This window comes from Schistocerca piceifrons, chromosome X (genome assembly GCF_021461385.2).
Source record: "Schistocerca piceifrons isolate TAMUIC-IGC-003096 chromosome X, iqSchPice1.1, whole genome shotgun sequence".
Taxonomy (NCBI): Eukaryota; Metazoa; Arthropoda; class Insecta; order Orthoptera; family Acrididae; genus Schistocerca; species Schistocerca piceifrons.
The window spans coordinates 650,021,833-650,031,591 of record NC_060149.1 but is presented as its reverse complement, the minus strand read 5'-3'; positions in this window follow the sequence as shown (position 1 = coordinate 650,031,591).

The following is a 9,759-nucleotide window of genomic DNA, read 5'->3' as shown; positions in this document are numbered from 1 at the left end:
GTATTTTTCTGGTCCCACATCACGGGGCGTTCACGCACATTGTTAATTAGTCTTTCGACGTCCATCGCAAGCAAGTAATTACTCCAGACGCAAGCGCAAACAAGCAATCGCTCCAAACACTCGCGCGAAACGCAAACTCGGTTGCGACTACAGCGGAGTCATCGCATCGCGCCGCATCACATCGCTCGGCCCAGTCTGCAGTCTAAACGGGCACCGCTCTGTTGCCACTGTTAAACCAAGCCTGCCCATTGTCACGCGATTTCAGGGCTTCATCGCTCCGCTCGGCTCGGCATCGCATCGCGGGCAGTGTAAATTTAGCCTAAATTTAGTCTAAATCAGGATAGCCGGACGCGGGTTTGAACCGTCGTCCTCCTGAACGCGAGTCCAATGTGCTAGCCACTGCGCCACCTCGCTCGGTCAGATTTTACAGTTTCAGTTAAAGTTCATATGTACAGTAATGGTACAAATAAATCCAAACATTCAATTGTAACTAATGAAACAGTGCCAGGATTTTGTTGTGGGAATGCATTGATTGGTGTGAAACATTACTCTGCCCAAAAAATGTATTTTCGTAATGTACAGGGATTTAAGAATAACCTAAACAAGTTAAGACTTCTAACGAGTATCAACAGCGAATTGTTGGATGCCCAAATACTGTGAATTACTAAACACTTAATGCAGTTTCTCGAAATAGAATCGGTTGTGTTACCACAATTCAAACTTGTGCATCACTTTTTAAGGAAAATATTCAGAGGTGGCGCAAGGTGCATATTTGTAAAAGGCAGTGCTGCAGCTTCATGAATGGACGTATACAACTCCCACTCCATCGAAAAAATCTGGAGTTGTCAGGTATTAAAATCAAAGATATTGGTGTTTGCATAATAGCAGTTTATAGATCTCCTTCAGGCAGCTTGTGCTCCTTTTACAGAAATTTTACACCAGTATCAGAAAAAGCAATAAAAAGGAAAACCATCAAGAGTTATTATCTGTAGTGATTTTAATATCAGTTTCCTTACTGAATGCGATTATCAGCCTAAATTTAAAAATTTTACAACTGTTACAACCTTGATATGAAGAAGGCATCACCATCTATGGTGACCAACCAAAGTCTAAGTGCTCTTGGCCAAATAATTAGCAACATGGTATGTACTATTAGGGCTGTAAATCTAGGATTTAGTGACCATAATACAGACTTTCTGGAAAGTAAACTTCAACACAAAAAATGACAGTACAATGTAGAAATTTTTATCAAATCAATGTTCTTAATTTTTTATACTATGTGTAGAGAGGAAACTGGGAGACTGTATAGCACTCTCAAACAGTAGATGAAAAATTTGAAACTTTTTTGAACATTTTCTGTGACAATTGCCATTTCTTTTTCTTTAAAAAAAATCCTTGTAACAACAGAGCATCCTCCAACTGGATCACAGCAGGTATCATAACCTCAGCAAAGAAGAAGAGCAAGCTTTTCTCCATCAGCAAGGCTAACCTTCGCAAAAGTGAACCATTTAAGAAGTACTTCAATGCATACAAAAGAATACTTAGAAATGTGATGAATACTGCAAAAAATAAAAAAAATGCACAATGACACTCTTCTGAAATCTACACATAATAAAAGCAAATGCATGTTGCAAATAATTAATGCAAAAGCAGGTAGGAATAGGAACAGTATTGGTAACATTGAACTTATAGTAAATGCAACTTTGACTTCTGACCAAAAGGAAGTAGCTCAGGACTTTAACTCTTACTTGATTGAAACTATAGTAAAACTAACAGAAGATCTAAAAAGCAATTGCCCCCTCAATCAGTCCTCATTATCTTCATCCACACAATTGTTCTATACCCAACATCACAAGCAGAGACAGAAAACATAATTCACAGTAAAACAAAGAAAAATCATCAGCAGGACAGGCATTCCAACTTAAAGTGGACCTAATAGTGATTTTTTAAAAACTGACTTACATTATTATAAAAGCTTTCATAAATAGTTTAAATGTTGTATTTCTTCCAAATAAGTTTAATTTCTAGAAGTATTTCTTTTTGGTAGGTTTCAACAAAATATATAGCAGTAAATTTGTCATCATAATGTTCTCTGCCCTGCAGTCAAATTAGCTGTAACAGTGCTTATTTTACTGTAACTGGAAGTTAGAGAAGGTTACTGAGAACCTTACTACAGTTATTGTGAAGGTAAGGAAATAATGAATTTGAAGACAGTTATGATCTTTTACAACTGTTATATCACAGCTATTACCAAAAAGAGAAAAGTTTCTGTAAATTCCTAATTTAAATTAACAGGATATTGCATTTTTAGGAAAGTTAGACTAAACATGTGGTATTTGAGAAACCACACCACCATTATAAAAATATTTAATAATTAACTGATAATTTGCTGTACTGGATGTTATATATTTTTTCGTACTGGGTGTTAAATGATTTTGTATTGAGAGTTATATAGAATCTATATGGGTTTGCAAGTGAAATATCACATAACCTAAAATATTGCACCGAATTACATGAAAATAACAGTAGTTTAAATTTTAATTAAAATTTTTATAACTTAATTATTCCATGAGCAATTTTTGTGAATTTAAGGCCATTTTACATTATATGTTCATAAAGTGGAGCGTCCAACAACAGTTGTTAAGTCTAACCAAATGACAAAGCACCAAGAAAAGTTAAAACCTGATCCAGTCAAGAACAGGCAACATTTAGAAAAACAAAATGAATGCGACAAAGCTAGGAGACTGAAAGTAAACGAAAGGTTGGGTAAAAACAAAAAGCTTGTAGATGAAAATAGGTAGAAGGATTTGAGAAAGAGTAAGATTGCACAGGCAGAAAAAGCAAGGTGTATTTTAAACTGTAGATACTTCTAGCTCATCTCTTGGGACATATAAATGTGATCACTCCTTTGGAAGAGTAGTAAATAAAGCTAAAAAATATCTTTGCCAATTAGTCCTAGTATGCGGTCTAAGGCGCTGCTGTCATGGACTGTGGGGCTGGTCCCGGCGGAGCCGTGTAGCGCTTGACACAGTCACATCGATTAAATATTTGAGCGTAACATTGCAGAGCGATATGAAGTGGGACAAGCATGTAATGGCAGTTGTGGGGAAGGCGGATAGTCGTCTTCGGTTCATTGGCAGAATTTTGGGAAGATGTGGTTCATCTGTAAAGGAGACCGCTTATAAAACACTAGTATGGCCTATTCTTGAGTACTGCTTGGGCGTTTGGGATCCCTATCAGGTCGGATTGAGGGAGGACATAGAAGCAATTCAGAGACGGGCTGCTAGATTTGTTGGTGGTAGGTTTGATCATCGCGCGAGTGTTACAGAAATGCGTCAGGAACTCGGGTGGGAGTCTCTAGAGGAAAGGAGTCGTTCTTTTCGTGAATCGCTACTGAGGAAATTTAGAGAATCAGCATTTGAGGCTGACTGCAGTACAACTGCCGCCAACTTACATTTCGCGGAAAGACCACAAAGATAAGATAAGAGAGATTAGGGCCCATGCAGAGGCATATAGGCAGCCATTTTTCCCTCGTTCTGTTTGGGAGTGGAACAGGGAGAGAAGATTCTAGTTGTGGTACGAGGTACCCTCCGCCACGCACCGTATGGTGGTTTGCGGAGTATGTATGTAGATGTAGATGTAGGTTCGAGTCCTCCCTCGGGCATGGGTGTGTGTGTTTGTCCTTAGGATAATTTAGGTTAAGTAGTGTGTAAGCTTAGGGACTGATGACCTTAGCAGTTAAGTCACATAAGATTTCACACACATTTGAACATTTTTGAGTCCCAGTATGAAAGCAGGTGTTGTTAAAGAGCTGGCAAGTGACAGTATTGGACCTTCAATGTTTTCAGCATCTAAGAAAACAAGGAACTCATCAGGTTTTATGTATGAAGTCAAATTACCATTCAAGAGTTCTTGTACAATCGTGAAATTGGTTGGCAGGTACCAAGCAGACAGGTTGTTAAGTATGTCAAAAATCTTGTATCTGGGGAAAGGTACCACATGAGAAGAGATGTATGGTGATGTTTATAAGGGAACCATATGAAGAATTCAAAGCTTCTCATCTAGAAGTAAGTACTTGCAAGTCATCATTCTTTTCTTTACATCCTCAGCATCTTACCCCAGCAGATAAAACTCCTCATATTGTTTGTGTTTGCAAGCACCGCAGCAGTTTCACTAACATGGTAGAGGCTCTTTCAGAACACATACTGGGCTTCCCAAAGATTCGCAAAGAGCTATTATCAGCCTATAACATGCAACTAAGAGGATGACAAATGTATGACAGATAGTTGGAATGTTCCAACATTAACTTCCACATTCAAAAATTAACTGAGTCCAATGCCAGTTTAAAATAAATTATCAACTGGCAATAATAGAATGTTGATGTCAATGGTAACCCGAAAGTGAAGAACATTGGAAGGACATGTGAATTAGCAGTAGAAGAACTTGTGAAAAAAATATATTTTAAATTCACAGGTATGTGTAGAAGGCTCCAAGCTGCATCTTTTGAGAGACAGAAGGAAGACTGAACAGAAAAAAGTGAAGTGCTTCAGATTGGTTTCACAGAATATTATTCAATGGTATAAAAGACAAAAAAAATCAATCTGCTCACTGGAGTAATAACGAAATTTTCATTTTCACTTGTTTATGGTTACAAAAAGATATTTTCAAACCTAGTGTTATTGTTAGTAATAACCTGTCTCACAATAAGTATTATGTATGTGAATTTCTTGATGAAATCATCACAGCAATTGAGAGGGAAGTACCTACAGTCGATCATATTATAATTTTTTGTGACAGCTGTGCAAGACAGTTCAAAATTACATTTATTCTGAGGAACATTTCCCGTATGAAATGTGATTATGTTGTAGAAGTGGAGTGGAATTTTTTGCCAGTAGCCATGGCAAAGCAGCTGTGGATGGGATTGGCAGCAATGTAAAGTGCAGTGTTTGAATGGCTGTGACATCTAGAGGGATTATTGTTTCATCAGCAGAACATTTCCGTACTTACATTAAGAAGCATGTGAAGGGTAAGAAAAGTATATGTATTGCAAAAGAGCAAGTTCTTGAAAAAAGAGTAGGAATTTAAGGAAAGATGGGATAATGTGTGCCCCATACCACAAGTATAGGGATGACATCACTTTAGGCTGTACGACCAGAACCATTGTTGATATCAGAAGCATCTCAGTCAGAAGTGAAGAAAGTTGATATTTGTGCTCTTGAAGTTGAGCAAATAAGTGAAAGTACAAGGTTTCACTACAACTAAGTCTACTCTGATTATGAAGAAGTGTTAGGCAAAGTAAATAAGGAGGAAATAAGTGTAGGGCTGATTTTTTTTTAGTTCAAGATGCTCCTGAAAGCAGTAAGGAGAAAATATTGAAAGAATCTAAAACAGTATGTTGGTGTATATGCTAAAGTGCTGTGGATGAAGAAAGTGGTGTGAAAATAATGTTTCTGCAATCTTTTGAAAGTGGTAAAATGTAATTTTAATCAAAAGAAAGTTACGTTTTTCATGTAAAATGAAATGATATAAAGGTTAAATTACCTATGGCAAATATTAAAATAAAAAGAGAATGAGTTTTTTATGGATTTGGAAAAATAGTGGTGTATTGCTCGCATAGCCTTCAAAAGGGTAACTTTGTTTCTTCTAGAATTAATAATATTAATGTTAAAAAGATCGTCAGTTAAACTTTAGAACACAAATGATTCTAGAATTTATAAGCATGATGTAGTATGTAAAACACATCTATATGACACCCAATAAATTATATTTATTTTTTTATATTTTTTTTAATATTAAAATTACATACTCCACAATAACAACTAAATCTGTTTGTTCTTTACTTGTATCTCAGAATTTTATCATGAAGATTGAAGTTGAAATCTCACACAATTTTAACTTCTTTACCCTGATGTGGTTTTAGAAGTCTATAGTAAGTTGCAGCCATAACACCACTTTCTCCACGAAAAAAAATTATTTTCGTAAAATTATGCACTTTTCTCATCAAAACTCTATTATAGACGCCAGTTCTACGCACTCAAGCAACTACTGTCAATCATCTTACACACATCAAAAAAAGTTGTTCATCACCCCAGTTCCCAGAACTCCTGAAGATAGACATTGACTGCGGATATTGTATCACAGGCACAGTCCCTTTGTTCAGAGATGTCACCAAACCCGCCCAAAGATGTAAATAACCATACATGAACAGCGCCTATTAGATGGAGGGGGTCTGACAGCCGATCAGTTCCAGTCATTCCACCAGGAAGGAGGTACACAGCTCGTGGAATCTGTAGTTCAACCATACCTAGACGGTCAACACCGCGATTCGATCGCGTCCCCATTGTTATTTTGGGCCAGGAAGGGCTCTCAACAAAGGAAATATCCAGGTGTCTTGGAGCGAACCGAAGCGATGTTGTCTGGACATGGAGTAGATACAGAGAGACAGGAACTCTCGATGACATGCCTCGCTCAGGCCGCCCAAGGGCTACTACTGCAGTGAATGACCGCTACTTACGGATTATGGCTCGGAGGAACCCTGACAGCAACGCCACCATGTTGAATAATCTTTTTGTGCAGCCACAGGACGTCGTCTTACGACTCGAACTGTGCACAACAGGCTGCATGATGCGCAACTTCACTCCCGACGTTTATGGCGAGGTCGATCTTTGCAAACATGACACCATGCAGTCTGGTACAGATGGGCACAACAATATGCCGAATGGACTGCTCAGGATTAGCATCACGTCCTCCTCACCGATCGGTATCGCATATGTCTTCAACCAGACAATCATCGGAGACGTGTTCGGAGGCAACCGGGTCAGGCTGAACGCCTTTGACACACTGTCCAGCGATCGCAGCAAGGTGGAGGTTCCCTGCTGTTTTGGGGTGGCATTATGTGGGGTCGAACGTACGCCACTGGTGGTCATGGAGGGCGCAGTAACGGCTGTATGATACGTGAATGCCATCCTCCGACTGATAGTGTAACCTAGGGGAGTGTTACAGGACCATTACTTTTCACAATATACATGAATGACCTAGTAGATAGCACTGGAAGTTCCATAATGCATTTCGCGAATGATGCCGTTGTATACAGAGAAGTCAGGACGCTCGAAAACTACCGAAATGCAGGAAGATCTGCAAAAGATCAATACTTAGGGCATAGAGTAGTAATTGATCCAAATGGAAACAAATGTAACTTAATACGAATACATAGACAGAAAGACCTCATTATTTTATGATTACAAAATTGCAAACCAATCACTGGAAGCAGTTACTTCCATAAAATTTTCTAGGCGTATGCATATAAACAATTTGGGGTGGTACGAGCACATAAAATTAATCACGAGTAAGACAGATGCAAGACTGAGATTCATTGGAAGAATCCTCAAGAAATCTGTCGATCGACAAAGGAAATAGCCTACAAACCACTCATTCAACCAATACTTGAATATTTCTCGTCAGTATGGGATCCATACCAAATAGGACTGATAGAGAAAATAGTGAAGATCCAAAGAAGAGCTGCATGTTTCGTTGGAGGCTACTTTAATAAGTGAAAAAGCGTCACAGAGATGCTGAGTCAACTCTAGCGGTAGATGCTGAAAGAGAGGCGTTCTGCATCACATTATGGTCTACTGCTGAAGTTCTGACAGCATAGTTCATAGAAGAGTCAACCAATATATTGCTTTCTCCTACGTATTTCTCACGAAAAGACCATGAAAATAAAATTAAAGAGATTCGAGCCCACATGAAGGCTTACCATCAATCGTTCTTCCCACGAACCATGTGTGACTGGAACAGAAAGAAGAGGAAGTAACTGGTACACAAAGTACCCTCCTCCACATGTGAGGTAGCTTGCGGAGTATAGACATAGATGTATTTTATGAACAAATATCTATTGACGCTGGTCACTTCTCACATAATATTACAAAATACTTGAATGAAGAAAACTATTACACCTCATGAGTGGCTGACAATGACTATTCTTGGAAACATGTAGAAGTTATAATGACTTTTTGACTGCCATGTCGAAGCAATCATTGAGCAAAATAATACAGAAACCATGTGAACTTATATATATTTTTCTGGTGAAGGGTTTCATGTAGGTAAGTGCAGTATATCGATTATGAAAAGTTTCATTAATATTTTTACATTATTGGAGTTCTTTGGAACTCCATATATTCCAGGCAGGTCAACAGCTCTACGAACTAAGTCTTTCTTGGACTTATTGCTATGGCACTGCAGGTTATCCTATGTCTACTTCAGCACATAGACGCCCAAAGGGCAGCAGGTCGCTTACTGTGGATGTCAGCTGTTTACTGCAATTGCAGCATGGGTGCCTCACAGCAGTGAGCATACCCTGTTATGACTCAGCTGAGGCACTGACTGAGATTGTAGCAGATACAGCATTGCCGAGTATACACACACACACACACACACACACACACACACACACACACACACACTGGCGCAGAAGCTGCATGCCCAGCTTATGTAATGAGGTTGCCATTGCACCACAGTGGTGTCTCTGCATCAGCATTGCAGTGTGTGGAAGCAGCAGTCAGGTAAGTGGCCAGCTGGCCATTGATCTGGTGTACTACACAACGCTGATGCTTCAATAAAGAACTTGTTGCCTTTGTAGCTACCTTTCCCTGGAGCCACCTGAATAGGGTCGCAGGGAGCGGGTGTGCAAGGCATGGGGTGCACCAGGTAGCACGCCTAGGGGAGGGCAAAATCAGTCAGATCGCTTTCGTCGGATTCGTTTCAATGTCTCCATACCTGCATTATACAAATATTTAATCCTCTCCTAAGGATGCAATGTATATCTGACACTTCGAATTAAAATACGAAACGTCTGTGTGTTCGAACTACATTAACAACAGCAGGTATACCTACGAGGGGCGTGTGAAAAGTCCGTGCAACGTCCGAGAGATGGCACCACCGGCGCGTATCGAGGTCATGTTTAGTTAGTAGCTTCTTTGGAAAGAATGAAAACCAAGTTTCAGCTGTATTGCTCTATTTATTTGTGTTTGGTATTCGTGTGAATCAAGCAAGTCGAGTGATTGTCAAAAAGTGGACACAATAAATTTCGTGTCGTGATTAAACATTACTTTATGAAAGGCAAAACGCCTCAGGAGACTAAAGAGAAGCGTGATAAACATTACGGTGACTCTGCACCTTCGATTAGAACAGTTTATAAGTGGATTCAAAATTTTAGGAGTGGCCATGTGGGCACACGTGATGGTGGTGGTTAGTGTTTAACGTCCCGTCGACAACGAGGTCATTAGATACAGAGCACAAGCTCGGGTTAGGGAAGGATTGGGAAGGAAATCGACCATGCCGTTTCAAAGGAACCATCCCGGCATTTGCCTGAAACGATTTAGGGAAATCACGGAAAACCTAAATCAGGATGGCTGGAGACGGGATTGAACCGTCGTCCTCCCGAATGCTAGTCCAGTGTGCTAACCACTGCGCCACCTCGCTCAGTGGCACACGTGATGTTGAACATTCTGGACACCCTTTCCAGGTTACGACTCAAGAAATCACTGATAAAATACATGTTATGGTGATGGATGACAGAAGAGTTAAGGTACGTGAGATTGCTAGTGCTATGCACATCTCGAATGAATGAGTACAATATATTTGCATAAACATTTGGACATGAGAAAGCTATCCACAAAATGGGTTCTGCGACTGCTCACGCTTGACCAAAAAAGAAATCGTGTGAAGTGTTGCAAGGATGCTTTGCAGCTGTTCAGGAAG